Source organism: Lucilia cuprina, chromosome 3, assembly GCF_022045245.1.
Source record: "Lucilia cuprina isolate Lc7/37 chromosome 3, ASM2204524v1, whole genome shotgun sequence".
NCBI lineage: Eukaryota > Metazoa > Arthropoda > Insecta > Diptera > Calliphoridae > Lucilia > Lucilia cuprina.
The window spans coordinates 66,376,815-66,392,881 of record NC_060951.1 but is presented as its reverse complement, the minus strand read 5'-3'; the positions used below and the strand labels follow the sequence as shown (position 1 = coordinate 66,392,881).

General features: G+C 25.7%; 1 protein-coding gene across 1 annotated transcript in view; it reads right to left on the bottom strand.

Annotated features, from left to right (window-relative positions):
• Positions 1-15,935, bottom strand: part of LOC111678946 (leucine-rich repeat neuronal protein 3) — an 87,474-nt gene extending 71,539 nt beyond the window's left edge. The window contains exon 1 of the mRNA XM_046945593.1: positions 14,344-15,935. The gene's annotated coding sequence lies outside the window, so the exon portion shown is untranslated. The remainder of the gene's footprint in view (positions 1-14,343) is intronic.
• Positions 15,936-16,067: the final 132 nt, after the last annotated feature.

Sequence of the window (16,067 nt, the reverse complement as noted above, 5' to 3'; positions counted from 1 at the left end):
AAAAAAATCGTATATAAATATAGAAAATTTTAAACTTAAATCATTTATGACCATTAAATTATTATTATATGCAATGCTTGAATAAATGCTTTTTCTGCGTTTGTCATGAAATAGAAATTTATAAATAAATTCCATAAATTCTTTATTAAATACATTGTGTTAAAGTTAATTTAATTGAGTTTATAAATAATTGTATACATTTTTCTCTACCCTTTCACAATTTGTATTCATTGTATTGTTCTTTTGTTTAATAATTATTTGATTACAGTCAATAATACAAAAGGAACAAATAATGAGTTAAAAATAGACTTTCGATGTTACAGTGGAGTTTTGTTATAATGAACAGTAAATAGTAGAAACAAATCTAAAACTATATGTTTACCACTAAACAGTGAAAAGTATACTTCTATAGCATTTCTTCATAATTAACAAAATTTATAGAGAATTTAAATGCAGATATCTAACATTTCCAATATTAATTTTCTCAATTATAAAGGAATATAAATCATTAATAACTTTTAGAAAAAATTAGAAATTCATTATTAATTTATACGAGGTGATGAAAGATAATGGAACCTAATTCTTCTATACCAAAGTCAGTATCAAAATGTAAATAGCTATCAAGCCTACAAAATAAACATTTCAAAATAGTACTGATTGTTACAAAAAGATTGCCTGTTAGAGAAAAAAAGTACTGAATTAATTTTTGGAATTTTTAATGTATTTTCTAGTCTACAAACTTGTAAACATACTAGTATATGGACTTGTTAATATATTAGTCTATTGACAAACCTGTCGACTACTTAATGAACTAGTATGTGTACTACTCTGTTGAATCTATGTCTATGAACTAATCTATTGACTAACCTATGAAGTTGTCTATCAGTCTATGGGCTAGCCCATAGACTGATCTATGGATTAATATATTGCATTTTATGTTCCCGTGAGGGAACTATGACTATACTTCTTTTGTATGCCTGATAATCATAGGATTACATTTTTCATTCTTACAAACAGTAGAGTAGTTTGATTATTTTGAAATATCTAATCGTCCATAAACCAACTATTCAATATAACCGAAATCTTCTGTAATTGAAAAAGGTCTTATTGGTTAACATTAAATAAAAGTATTACAAAATTTAATTTGTTGGTTATTATAAAATTGTTAAAGTAAGTGAGAGTATAATTGTATTTCTAATGTATTTTACAATTCAATCAACTCTTTTTTCATTATGTATTATTAAAGTAGAAAATTTCTTTCATCTTTGTAAAACAACCGCTGTGGTTGCCTTTGAACACAACCGAACACAGTTTTAAGGTGAAAACAATACAATAAAGTCAAAGTAATATAGTCGGCTGTTTGGAATCTTGTGTACCCTAGAGGATATAAACCACAAACAGTTTTGTACATATATTTATTAAAAACACTCTAGTTCAACTTTTTTAGAATATCACAACCGTTTGTATTTATAAGATCTACAAGCCAAACTTCGCTATTTACAAACACAGCGACTATATTAATAGTTTGCAAAATATTACAAAAAAAGCTTAAAGAGCCAAGAAGGGATTGTCATGAAAAATAATTAATTTAACAAAGGCTTAATAAAAAGTAATCAAAAGTTGTATAAAATGATGTTATCATATTTGGTTGGTGTGTCATTGAGTGAGTGTGATGAAATTATAAGGTCTCGTTAAAGTAGCTTTGCAAACTGGTTGAATGGCCATTACTTGCATTTTTTGTTATCAAATAAAGATGTTTTATCTTTAAGTAGTCGATTGAAGAGAAAAAGTGTAATTTATAGATTATTTCACAGCTTTGAAGTTCTTGAGTCCTTCATTTTTAATGAATTCCTTTTTGAGTTTTTTTTATAACATAAAATAATTATAGGTTTTTGAAGGATTTCATTTACTAATGGTTTTCTATTTTTCATTTTCGTAACCCGCATTTATTTATTAATAAAATATATTATTTTTGCTTGCAAATAGTATATAAATAAAATTTGACAGTTGTTCGGGAATAATATCATATTAATGTCCAAATTAAATATGTACAAAGATTTCTTAAGATACTTTCTTCAACACTCACTTAAAATATTTTTTTCTGAAAATGTCATAATGAAGGGGTTTTCAACATTCGTTATATTCAAATGTAATACGATTTGAAATTGTGCAGTTGTAAAAACAACAACAATACAAATATGTACATAAATATGTATGTATGTATGTATTTACAATGATGTTACTTTTAAATTGTAAAAAAGATTTTAACGAAAAAATAAAATCAAAAATATTTATGCTCAAACTAAATAACTGAATACATACTCGTATTATAATTGAATAATAAACAAGTCGGTTAACCTTTTTGCATTGAATTTTTTGCATTGTACTAAATAAAATAGTAAAATTTATGAGATAAAAAAAAGAAAAAATTAACAAACTCAAACAATGAACATGAAATTGACAAAGTTTTTCCTTTATATTATTGTTTTATTAAAAAAAACATTATTATTATTAAAAAATATTGGCAATCATGGTATCAATAAATCAAAAAAAAAAAATGACATTAAATTGTTGACATTCGATAAAAATCTCTGAAAGAAAATCAATCATTGTTTCCTTAACAGGCAAAAGGGAAAATCATTAATATTTAGCTGGAAAAATTATAAAGTTTGTCGTTATATTTTCCAGCTAAATATGAGAAAAACAAATCTTTGGAAATATATTGTCATGCAAATTCCAGGAAAACTTAAGTGTGGTAAAAGTTATTTTGATATTCGTTAAAAATAAATTACTGACATTAGCTGTCATCATCACTTTAGACTTAAAATTAAAAAAAAATATTATGTTTACAACATTTACTTGTTTAATGATTATCTTATCGAATATTTTATGCCCTCATATGGTTAATGAAGATTGTGTATGTAAAGTTTATCAATCTGAGGATAACTTTTTTTAATCTTATTTATTCTTATTCAAGTGTGTAATAAAAAGTGTTTTCTTAGTATTAATTATTTTAACTTTAGATGAAAATATCTCAGTAGATGAATATAACAACTTAAGGATTTGGATGAAAATATCTCAGTAGATGAATATAACAAGTTAAGGATTTTTGAAAGATGATTTTAAATTTTGTTAAAGTTTCTCATTAGAATAAAATTTTTATAAGAAGGATTATTTACTAGGAGGTCTCTGTAGACCAGTTCCCAGTGATTAGTAAAATCCTGTTAAAACTTTTATCTTAAGTTCATTAAAAAAATTGTTTAGATCATTTTTAGGTCATCTTAGTGCAAATCTTTCGTTCCAACTACAATTACCAATCTCGTAGAAATACTGGTTTCGAGATAAAATTCAGTACAATAATATAAGATTATTTTAATTATTTGTATATTATGGTCAGTTTTTAAATATTTGGTTTGTTTCACATATAACCTTTACAATATTCATATTATTTTTCATCTTTTATGGTTTCATAGATGTTTTTTACAAATAAGTTTTAAATTGAACCATCAATTAGTATTTCTTTTATTCATACTATAAAATATCCTCAGTATTTATCACAAACAATAAAAAATCTATAAATTTTATTCATTTCTTATATTTTATGTTCTTGAACATATCAACATAGAAAATGTAATATACATTATGGTCATACATTTATATATACATATGTACATATGTACGTAATGTAAATGTAGAAAGTTTTACTTGGTCTATAAAATTCGACCCGCACAAAAGTGACACTCTACTCTTATTCCACATACTCGAACAATCAATTAAATTGTAATCTTTTGTACAAAATCTAAATAATTTTTATGATTATTATTTAACTTTATTTCGTGCTCATATTAAATAGTCATAAATATTTTTATCATTTGCAAGACATAAAAAAGTTGTAAATAAGGTTTTTTCTATTTTTGCTGTTGTCTCGTAATTATTTCGCATTTAAACAAGAAAATTTTATGTAATTCTCATAATGTTCATAAAAAACTCCAAATGACTAAAACTACTGTGTCTGTGGACGGGTAGTACGAGTAGTTATGAAATGTTCAAGCTACAACATGTTTTACAGGATAATGTTAAGCATCATCTATGAGTGTTGCTTGCATAGCTGAATATTTGGATTTGAAATGACAATATAATTCTATTGTTTTCCCAGGCCCCTACTAGAATACTTTAGTTAGTTGTTTGTTGGATATATTCTAATGGTTATGTTATCCTTTTGTCTCTTGTCATCTCTGTGACTACTTTAGTAAATTTGTTTTTAAAATAAAACGAAAACAGATTCAATGGGATTCGTTTAAATTCATTTGATTCTTTTGATGGTTTTACACCCGCTGTTCTGTGAGTTGTATAACACGAAAATTGTAACATGAGTCCTGACGATGACAATGTTTTGTCATGTCTCTGCTTTTTTCCAGCTCTTTTTTTTATTTGTCTGTTTTTTCTTGTCTGTTGCCTTTTGATAGAGGAATTCATAAATATTTATTAAAATATGTTTTATTTAAAAACCAGGAAAAAATAACTAAACTATAAACAGATTGAAATCAAAGTTAAATACATAAGTAATTTTTTTCACTACTCATTTTGTTTTAGATCTTTTTGCACTTTTTGTCTCTGTTTAATTTTTTTCTTAATTTGACATTCAACTTAAATAAACTGTGTTCTTTTGTTCTATTGTGTATGTAATATTTTGTATGTTGTTTATTGTACATTAAATTGTTTATGTCAAAACCAGATTTAAAGTAAAAAAAGAAATATTTTTGATTGACCATAGTATTTATAAAGGGAATCTTATTTAAAGAGAACATTCAAAAGTAATATAATGAATAACTGTCAAAAGTAATATAATGAATCATTGAATATTTTAAGTTAGACTCTTAGTCCGGTCATCACAAATCTTCCAAACGTATAATGTCTGCTACCCTAAGAATCATAGCATTTCTTATTTAATTCACATCCAATTAAGAAACTTTTTTTATGAAGTATTTGTTGTAAACGTATTAAAAAAAATCTTCAAAAGTGTTTTAAAATGTATTAAAATCAAAATTTTTTATTTATTAATAAAAAATCGGAAATTTGTGATATAAACAAGTACCATTGTTTTGTCCACTACATTTTCACGGATAATTAGCAAGGATAAGGGGCAATTTAACCCTATTATAAATTTAATTATCAAAACTCATGTAAATTTGTTAATGGTTTAAAAAAAATATTTTCTTTTGAGAAAAAATTGAAATTCTTTTATATTTAAAATCTCATTAAATTTCTTAAAAAAGTACAATAATTTTCTCGAGAAATAATGACTTACATACATTAACACAATATTTTCCGTATATATCAAGTTTGCATGAAAGTCTATACGAATACTTCAGAAAATTTTGTAAATTTAAATTTTCAAAAGAAAAATGGAAATGTGTAAGAATCAAAAATATTGTAAATTTAATAAATGAATACCTAATACAAAGCAAATATTAAAAATTTCCTTAAATGTATTTTTTTCAGTCTGTAAATTTTATTAGTAGAAAGTATCCCCAAAGTATGATCCTAATGTTTGTCTACTTGTTAAAGGCTTAGCTTTGCTATTTTTTTATTTTATTTTTTGCCTTTTTCATTCTAATTTGTTAACAAATCCCAATTTTCTATTTTAAATGATTAAGTAAACGGTATTTCTGGAAAATGCCATTAACTATAGATAAAACTACTGGCGATGACAACTCTATTGAATAGATTCAAGAAAACCAGTTACTTTTCTTTATTTCTTCGTTTATTTAGTGTTTTTTCATATATGCACAAAGAAACTTTTTTGCAAAGGATTACAACTTTGTAAAAAAGGACAAACAAAAATACAAACTGCTGCTACAAAAATTTTCCTTCTTGTACTCTTTCGGCAAAATTGAAAAGATATACAATTGAAAAAAAAAAAACTTTATAAACAAATAAAAAAATCGCAATATCCGGATATCAAATGATAAAATATATTCGTCTATATGTATATACATATACATAGAGAGATAGGGATCGAAATTAAAAATATGAAACTAGAACTTTAGCAAAAGAAAACTAAATATAAACGGAATTGTAGTTTTTTGTATTTTTGCTTTGAAAAACAATTATATTTTATTTATTATTTTTCAATATTATTTGTTTTATAAATAAAGTTTATTTGTGTATCTTGAGAAACTTAAATTGTTATAAGTATTTAACATTATTTACCCCTTCATTTTATAAGACGAAATTTTCGTTATCGTAAAAAAATTTGTATGAAGAATACTAGGAAATTTTAAAAAATTTGAATTTTTCCATACAAATTTTTTAAACATTTTTCGTTTCGTTTTATAAAGTGAGACCCTTAGTTTGAGTAAGTCCTCATACTTTATTTATAGTTTTACACCTCATAAAACTAATGAAATGAAAACAAATGCAAATGTATTATTAACATATCAAAGTTCTTTAATCAGCTAATCAGAAGATTCACCATAGCGCCTTTTTTTGCCGGTCCATGTACAAGTATTCTTCAAGTATTCAGTCTAATCTCTGATCAAAAACTACTTCCTTTGACAACAACGCAGATGAGATGGCCTCTGTTGAGCCGGCAACAGCATCTAGAGATTTTGTTCTTACTCACAGAGAACACACTGTTATGAATAAATTAAATCCTGAAATAAATCGAATCCTGGAAATGAAGGGGAAATTTAATGGTATAATTTGTAAAAGATTCCTTTCAACCAACACCATTCAAACCAAAAAATTTCCTATTCTTCCGAGACAATCATACAACATCCAGTATACGATTGGAAACAGTGTGGCCTCCGGTAGGTTAGTGGTTAGTGTTCTAGTCTGGTAGACCGGAGGTCGTGTGTTCGATTCCCACCTGAGGCACTGGTTAAGGAGCGGATTTGATGTATATATGTTCATTCTCCTTTTAAAGTAACTAACTATTGGAAACATTCCGTATACCCTTCATAGGCAATTAATACCAACTTTTAATCGTAGAGTGGCTCTGTGGGGTATCTATTGTCTTCGGTAACAGCACCGAACTTATCCCGATTTTCAATCCTTCCCGCCAATTTTGGTTTAAACCACAGCCTTTTCGAGTTCGAGAGGATGCATTTAATCAATAGCAGTTTATAGTCCAGTCAGACTAGATGTAGTACTAGCACCTCTTTCCTACGAGATTGCAAAAAAGATGTGGTCTTCCATCAAGGTTGCATACAAAACTCTGACCTGCTGGCTACCAGCTCCCAGAAAATTAGGTTCTCTGGTTTGACCCCATGTCAAATCATTCCAAGGAAATGTCGAGGATACATTTAAGGTCCCGTCGGACTAGAGGTTTCGTGTGTTATATACTGCACCACCACTTAGCTATTTCATTGCGCATCAAATAATTTTTACACATACATATACAATTTTGTTAAAATTTTATAAAATTAAAAAAAAAATAAAAAAAAATTGATTTAATTTTTTCGGCACAGACTTATATAGAAATCTTACTTGTTTATTTAAAAGTAAATAATTATTTTTAAAAATCTATATAATTATATTATTTAGCTATTTAATTCCACTGTCATACAATTCGTTATTTTCAGTATTTTTATCTACAATAACTAATTGTCGTGCTGTTTTTTTTTTTGGTTTAGTTAATATTGTCAAAACATTTCCGACCAAAAGAAAAAAAGGAATTGCAAGAACTGGCGCGTGCTGACTGCTTAATATTATTTACTGTTCTTAAGACGCCTAAGGAAAAAACTTTTTTCATACCCCACTCTAAGGACATGTTTAATTATTTTGTTGAAATGTCTCTCATGACTTTCTTAATTTGTGTGGGCTTTATTTTTCGTTCAACAACTTGTAGAGGAATGGTGATTTATTTAAGGAAACATTTAGCCTGAGTTAATAGTTGGGAAATTTGAGTAAAAGTAACAGTGACAAGAAAGTAGTAAAAAGCATTTTATTGTACACAAGGTAGAAAATAAGAAATTAATTTTATTATTTGTTTAAATTATGAGTTTATTCACAAACAGAATAAATGTTTTACTTTAAGCAATTTTTTTAATAAAGTAATATCCCACCTCAATATTTGATGTAAAGTGCAACTACTAAAAAATTAAACTAAATAGTCGAAATGTCTAGACAGTTTGACTCCCTCAGATTATATATATTCTTTCGAAATTTATTTTCAACAGGGATAATTTGTTTTTTTTTTTTTTTTTTATTCTTGCTTTCTCTAAATAAACTGAAATAATAAAAAACAAAAAATTAAATTTTTATACTCGTATAATGAAAAGGAAATATCAATGTAAAGAGACATAAAATAAATCGAAAAACAACATAAAAAAATGTCATATAAAAACCTCAATGGCATGTTTAACACACATACCGATTGAAAAATAAAAAACAAGAACAAAAACAAAGACAAACTAAATAAATCGAAAACATTATACTTTAACGGTAAACCTATACATACACATTTATTTGTAATGTAAGTAATCCCTAATAAATCTACTAAATCAAGAAAATAAGAATATGTTTGTATATACAAACACATATTTACGTATATGTACATACCCTGTAGTCCGTAGTGTGTCTTCGAACTAATTATTGTAACTACCATGGAAAAGTCATATCTATTGACAAATTTTGGGGAAATTTATTCATAATGTTTCTAATCTTATATCATAATCGAAACAATTGATTGATAATTGAACTCTCACTACGTTAGTTGGAGTGCATAAAATAACTAACTAACTAAAATAATAAATATAAAAGAAAATACGCAAAGATACATATATATGAACATATGTTTATAAATTTGTGTAAACTACAAACATTGTTAGATATTTATTATGGGTATAAATGATACTGCGATACATTACCGAAGGTGGGTGCTGAAGTAAAAACATGATTTGTGTCTGTACTAAAAATAAAATACACACAATTACTACAGTGAAATGTTGATTGCATGACTTTAATTTAAAATTATTTACAATCATTTTAATTAATACGAAACTTTCGAAAAAGTCAAAAAGCATTGAGGTACAGAAGCTGAAAAAAAAACAAAAAATCTCAACATGACTTGTTCAATTCAGTTTGTTCATTAATTATTATTGTTGTCGTATTCTTTGGCTTTTTGTCGGTATTAGTTTAGAATTTTTAAGATACAAGAAGAAAACATACAAGAAGTAAATAAAAACATAAGTAAAATAAAACTAAGGCAAGAAATACGAAGACCATATTTCTAAGTGGTCATCGTTAAAATCATGATCTATGGGTTTTTACTTTATTCACTCACAAGAGTCATGTCATCCAAACATTCATACATTTAAGCCGCATTTCTTATTTTTTGGCCTCTTTATCATGGTCTTTTTATTTTTTGGCTTTTTATGCCTAATGGCAATAAGTACAAGTTATTATTATGTTAAAGTTGTTCTTATGCTCGTACTCTTGTTCGACTACGTTCAAATAAGTAAATAAGAAAGTGAGTAAGTAAAGTACGTACTTCTTGGGCACATTTCTCAACACATAAATGTGCTCATTAAATAAAGAAAAGGATGGCTTGATGGCTGATAATCTGCACGAATTTACGGTCTAAATGAAAAGAAAACCTAATGGATGCCAGTGAGTTCATTTATTTCAATGTTTTACATTATGTAAACAATGGTAAATAAGTGATAATAAGTGAAGTGTTGTATAAGTAGTCAGTCGGTAGATGGACATGTGCGTGTAAATGAAACTAGATAATGAGGATTATATGAATGATACGAACACATCCGCAACAAAAACAAAATTTACGAGTCAAAATAAAATTTGGCCAACAAAATCGAAACTGTACAACAAAGTTATAATACATGCCACTTTGGCAACAATGATCAATCAGTTAGTAAAACTTGTTGAATAAATAGAGAAGAATATTGATTGAAAAACACTTTTTAAAATTTAAAAGTTTTGAAACTAGAAGAAGAAGTATATTGTTGTTCAAAAACAAAAATGTGTTACTATCATTTCAAAAAACACACATACTTTTGCTTTTTATAAAATATAAAAGTTGATTATTAAGACTTTATTTTAAGATGGTAAAATAAAACTTTAATACAAATCTATTTGCTTTTTAAACAATTTTATAAAACACTTATATAAAATTCAATTTTAGTATGATTTTACCTAAACATATACTATAAAAAATAAAAAACTTTCCATACTTCTTAAAATCACCCTAGTTTTAATTTTTCAGCATCTGCAAAGGTATCTTTACCCGAAGGCTACAAACAAGTATTTAAAATAACAAAATACAATTCCAAATACATTAGTTTCCACACCAACAAACCTGTTAATTGTCTGTCACTCTTCTCTTTTTCTCCAGTTCTCTGTAGGCATTTGTAGATCATTGCTAACTAGGGGTAAAACATGGCCAACAATAAAAATATTTCTACCTTATTTTTTCAAAACACATTTCTTAGAAATTATAACTTCAATTAAAAAAGTTTTCATATCTATAAGAACTTTATACTTTTTACCTGCAACAAAAGTTTACTTACTTATGTTTAACAAAAAAACAACAATTCATTAATTTACAAATTAAAAGAAAATACAAATTAAAGAACAAACGTTGGAAAGAAATGAACATGATGTTTGTGACAATAACGATATAAGTAAAAAATTAAGTAAACGTTATATATGAATTACCAAATAAATAATTGATTTCTTTTAGCTTTCAACATCATATCTAACAATTAGGTTTGCTATTTTTTAAAATTTTGAACGCAACTTTTTAATTCTAAAATTGATTTTTTTTAATTTTTAAGTAAAATTCTAATTTGAGTAAATTTCCTTATTTGTACAATCAACTTACGCACACTTTTTAAAAGTAGTAATTTTAATTATAACTTGTTCCTTAAACAATATTTTTATGGTTACTTAGATAGCTTATATATATTTTATACATTAACTGCTTTATTCATAACAATTTATCAAAGGTTTAAACAAAATTTGTATGAATATTAGCTTTATAAAATTGTTATGAACAAGTTCTTAAAGGATTCAGAAATTACCGTATAGTGTTTTTTCTGTTATACAGTTTTTAAAATTTTTTTGTCTTGCATTCAATATTTAATAAACTGGGTCTAAGGACAAAAATGTGCTTTTTTAAGAATTTCCATTATACTGTTAAAATATAAACATAACATAAATTTGTTTTCCCCAGAACAAACACAATCATTTGTTCGGTATATCGCTTTCTTGAACTTAAGGATTAAAAACAGAACAACTTAGTTTGAAATCATACAAAATATAATGAAAAAATCTTAATTTGTATTTAATGTCAACTATGTAAATGTTTACTATAAATACACAAATGTTGATATTTCTTTACAAACACATGCTTCTCCTTTGACTTATTCAATTCATGACCTACAAACATCACCTAACTCTTTACTGCCTACTATACACATCTGTCTGTCTGTTTGCATAACCAAACTTATAGGGTGTGACATTTACATAATGTAGAGAATGAAAAAAAACAAAAATTAATTATTATTTCCTTTTTATTATTTCAATAGGCAAATAGTTAATCTGGGAATTGTGTCTACAAATTGTTGTTATAAAGAATCACTTTTGATTGATGGACCGTTGCGAGCGACTACATGATCCACATTCATTAGTGTACGTGTTTGTTTTTTATACTGCAAACATTAAGTCTGACAAAGGAGTTTATTTTATATACAATGAGTATAAAATAATAAAGTTAATTATTATAATAAATAATACAGGAGTTTGCGGTTATAACGAATGAAGTAAATAACTTCCATTTTACAAAATTGCAAAAATAAACACTATTAAATGTTTTAGTTTTCGGCAGAAAGACTACATCTTTGCGTATAAGTACTTTTTAATATGTTTTGAATTAAATATTACGTATACGCATAATATTGAATTAATGGATTAAAATGCTCATATTAAGCTTTTAAGTATTTCTTTGCACGGTAATGTAAATGGAAGCAGTTACTAATCACAAATGCTTACAAGTTTTTTTAGTATTTTACAGCGAAATTATAAAAATATTTAAAAAAATGTTTAAGTTTAAAATGAAATAAAAATAAAGTGACAAAGTGGATTTGGACTGTGGAAAAATGTTGTCTATTTATTTTAATCAATTTTTTCCTTAAATTTATGAGTAACATTCCATAGATAAAGCTTTAATATACTAAGACGGAATTAACCATGTGAAAAGGTCTTATGTAAATATCGTGGAACGATATTTACATAAGAATTCTACTTTCATCGTAATAAATATTTGCATCAAAAAGTGAAATTCAAAAAATTCCGACTCGTATACTCTTCAAAATGATGTCAATTTCTCGCTTAGTGTCTTTGCTGTAATCCAATTTTACTTATTTTATAAAAAAATATTTCCTTTTAAAACTATATTTTTTCACAAAAAGTCCATTTCTGAGTTCTTCGAATTGTTAATTGGATTCAACAATTATACAATTATATATTAAGTATAACATGTCACAATTTCCAAGAATACCCAAATATTATTAAAAAAAAAAAATACATATACATGTAATATGTATGTACATATTACATGGTTTGAAGGTTGCATTCGTAAGAAAAGGCAGATAAAACTAAAAAGAGAATTAAAAAAGTTTTTAAATATTTTTTTAAATAGTAAATAATAACTCATTTTGTAAAGAAACTTAAATTTCATTATTAACAGATTTTCATAAAATTTGGGAAAATTTGTTGCTATGCAAATATTTTACGAAAATACTGACTCCTAATCCTATCATATTATAATCTATTGTATTGTTCGATATTCTCTTCTTTTACAAAAGTCATAAAGACAGGTTCTAAAACAGCTAACTTAATTCGCACAATTTATAAACAAATTGTTTTCGAAGGATATTCCGATATATTATTCTTTTTTGCGTGTAGTGACATCAAATTCTAAAAAAAACGTATGTCTTTGTATATAACCATTTACTGTAGCTTTGAAAATATCTTAGGACACCGTATACGTGAAAGTGTTAAAGTAAGTGAATTCGTTTTTCGTTCCAATTATTACAATAAGATCTCATAGAGTTTTATATTTAAACCTATATCATGAAATCTTCCTAAATGCCTAGTTGCCGGCTTATTTTTACAAAACCACTTTTTACATTCTATTATTGTACGGTCATAAACCCTACCATATTAACTGTGAAATTTAATAGTAAAAATGCAGAAACTTTAATTGCTATTCTATTTGAATGTTTAACTCAAATTAAATTAAATTAACATTATTCAAAACAAATACTTAAGCAAGAAAACTTTCTAGAATATTTTGTTTTTATATGTTCAAATCATCGCTAGACTACATATAAAAATATAAAAAAATTTCTTATCAACAAATTTTTGATTTAGGTAAATGGATGTTAGTTTTGACAGCTTCTGTTAAATAAATAGTTTGATTTTGGGTACGATTTTACTGATTATGTCAGACAACGACAAAAAATGCTGTCAACATCAACAAATTCAAATTTTTTTCTATAATATAATAAATAGTTTTTAATAGAAGAAATTTAAAGAAAAAAAATATATATATAACTTTGGCTTGCATAAATGTTGTCATTTAACTAAAACTTTATAAAATGAATTAAAATGAATTAAAATCTAAAAACTGAATTTTTTTTAAAATGTACGTACATACATACATATATGTCCGTCAATTTATTTATTATTGTTCTCATTTTTCAAAACTTCATTAAAGCCATACTTAACTGTATTTATTGTTTAACCAACAATAAGTTTTCTTCTGTGAAAACAAAAATTTTTAAATTGATTCCACTTAAAACGAATTCAAACACACTCTAGTATTACAATATAAATCTGTATGAATATCTGTTTAAAGAATGCAACATATTCTCTACATTTTTGTGAATATTTTTGCGTTTGTTAAACTTTTTTTTTATAAAATATAAATGAACTTTTAGCAAATTTTCAATATAGTCCAATCACACACTCACGCAGACATTGTTTAGTAATGCGATACGTGAACGTGATACTTGATTACATTGATTTTCAATTCCATTCAAGAGCAGATACGTTACTGCGAATAAAGTTATTTACACAGTTTTGGTTGCGAAAATTTGATTTTTTTTCATTGTAAATTATTTATGAAGAGTGAAAATAAATTATTAAAGTATGTAAGAATTTGATGATGAAAAATTCTCTCATATTTGCATGAGTGTATTGTAATTATTAAAAAATTCATTTTAAATTTTAGGGTTTAAAAATTGGTTGTTATGTTAGTGGCTGGTAGTAGGGTTGGCTTGTGTAAATAATCTTCATTTATCCGAACACACTTACCTTTATTTGTATTATTTGCTTACTAAAGTATCCAAAATTTGATTATAAGTATATTGTTTTTCTTTTATTTTTTCTTATATTTTTGCCTTTTTTGGCATTATGTATAATTTGAATTTAAACTTTTATTTAATATTTTTTCAGCCATGTTTATTTTTGATTTCAAGTATAATTTTGTGGGTTTTATATTTCATTTGATTTGAGTAATTTCATTTCATATTCCTTTTTGTTTTTGTTGATTTTTCAATTCGTCTTAGGATTAATGTCACGTTGCTGAGAAACAAGTAGAATCGATGTATGGCGAAGGGAGATAGTCGCACACAGAAGCAAACAAACGAAGAAAGAGATAAATCAATCACTTTCACAATATTATTTAATTTTCTTATACAATTCAATTCAATTTCGATTTCAATTTTTATGTAGATTATTTTTCATTTCATTTAAATTTTCTTTATTCGTTTTTTACTTTGCCTTTCAAATGGGATTTATTTATTTCATTTTATTTTGAATTTTGTATTTCATTATTTTTAAGCACAAGTACAAATTTTATTGGCAATAAAACCTTTATTCTTTATTTTTGTTTTTTTTTTTTTGCAATTCTTTTGTTTTCTAATGAATTTACTTAAATATGTATTTTTTTGTAAATCTTACGGTTCAATAGAAATATGTTTTTCTACTTGCGAAGCACAACAACTTGCTTATTAATGCACAAGTATATATAAAAAGCAGAAAATAAAAACATATGAACTCTTGACTTTAATCCAAGTTTTGTAAAACTTTTCCCTACTTTATTATTCAAATTGTAGTACTTTTGTAATTGATTTTTGGTCTTATTTTGAACTTTAGCACTTAGCTGATGTGTTTCTTGTTTTCTTTTATTTTCTTTTATTGATTCAATTAAGCCTTTTTCTTATATTTTCATAGACAATTTTGTACAAACTTTTCAATCACACGCTATTTGTGGTAAAATTTTATGAGCTCATTGTCGTTACACTTTCCATTAATTTTATTTAATTTTTTTCGGCTGTTTTTGGCGAGAACAAATTTAGGCGTTTCTTGCTTTCGAGTAAAATAAAAGGAATTTTTGCTTTTTTTCACTTGACTTGACTTAACTCGTTTTCGTGCACTTTTTGTGTCCCTGTGTATGGATTTTTAATGTAGGTTATTGTTGTTCACAACAAATCCTCCTCCTCTTATTCATTTAGGACTGAGCCAATTTACCATTTAATGTTGTCACAGTTCAACACTTAAAAACTTTTAAATATTTATTTTAACACTTTCTATGAAGAACTTAATTGAATTTTATTATTTGATTTAGTTAAAACATGTTTGAAGTGCTGGTGTTCCCTTTAAGTTTTTATATTTTTGTTTTCTTTTTTTTTTTCTGTGTGTCTTCAAATTTGTTGTATATGCGTCCACACAAATAAACGCAAATTATGTGATGTGCTGAAAGGGCAACAGTTTAAATGAAACTAGTTGCCTTTGTGGCATACAGAAAGTAACAAACGACTTCGTTTAAATGAATGAATTCGAATAAAGATGCTGAGCTCGAAAAATTAAATCACAACCCAAAATTCTTAAATGAAGAGCATCGCACAACATATTTATTCGAACTTAACTTGACTTAACCAACTCAACAATAAAGCATAGATATCAAATAATGATTAACTCTCTACTCCGAAAATTATGCTGCATTTTCAATAAACAATACGAGTCTAAAAGTATGC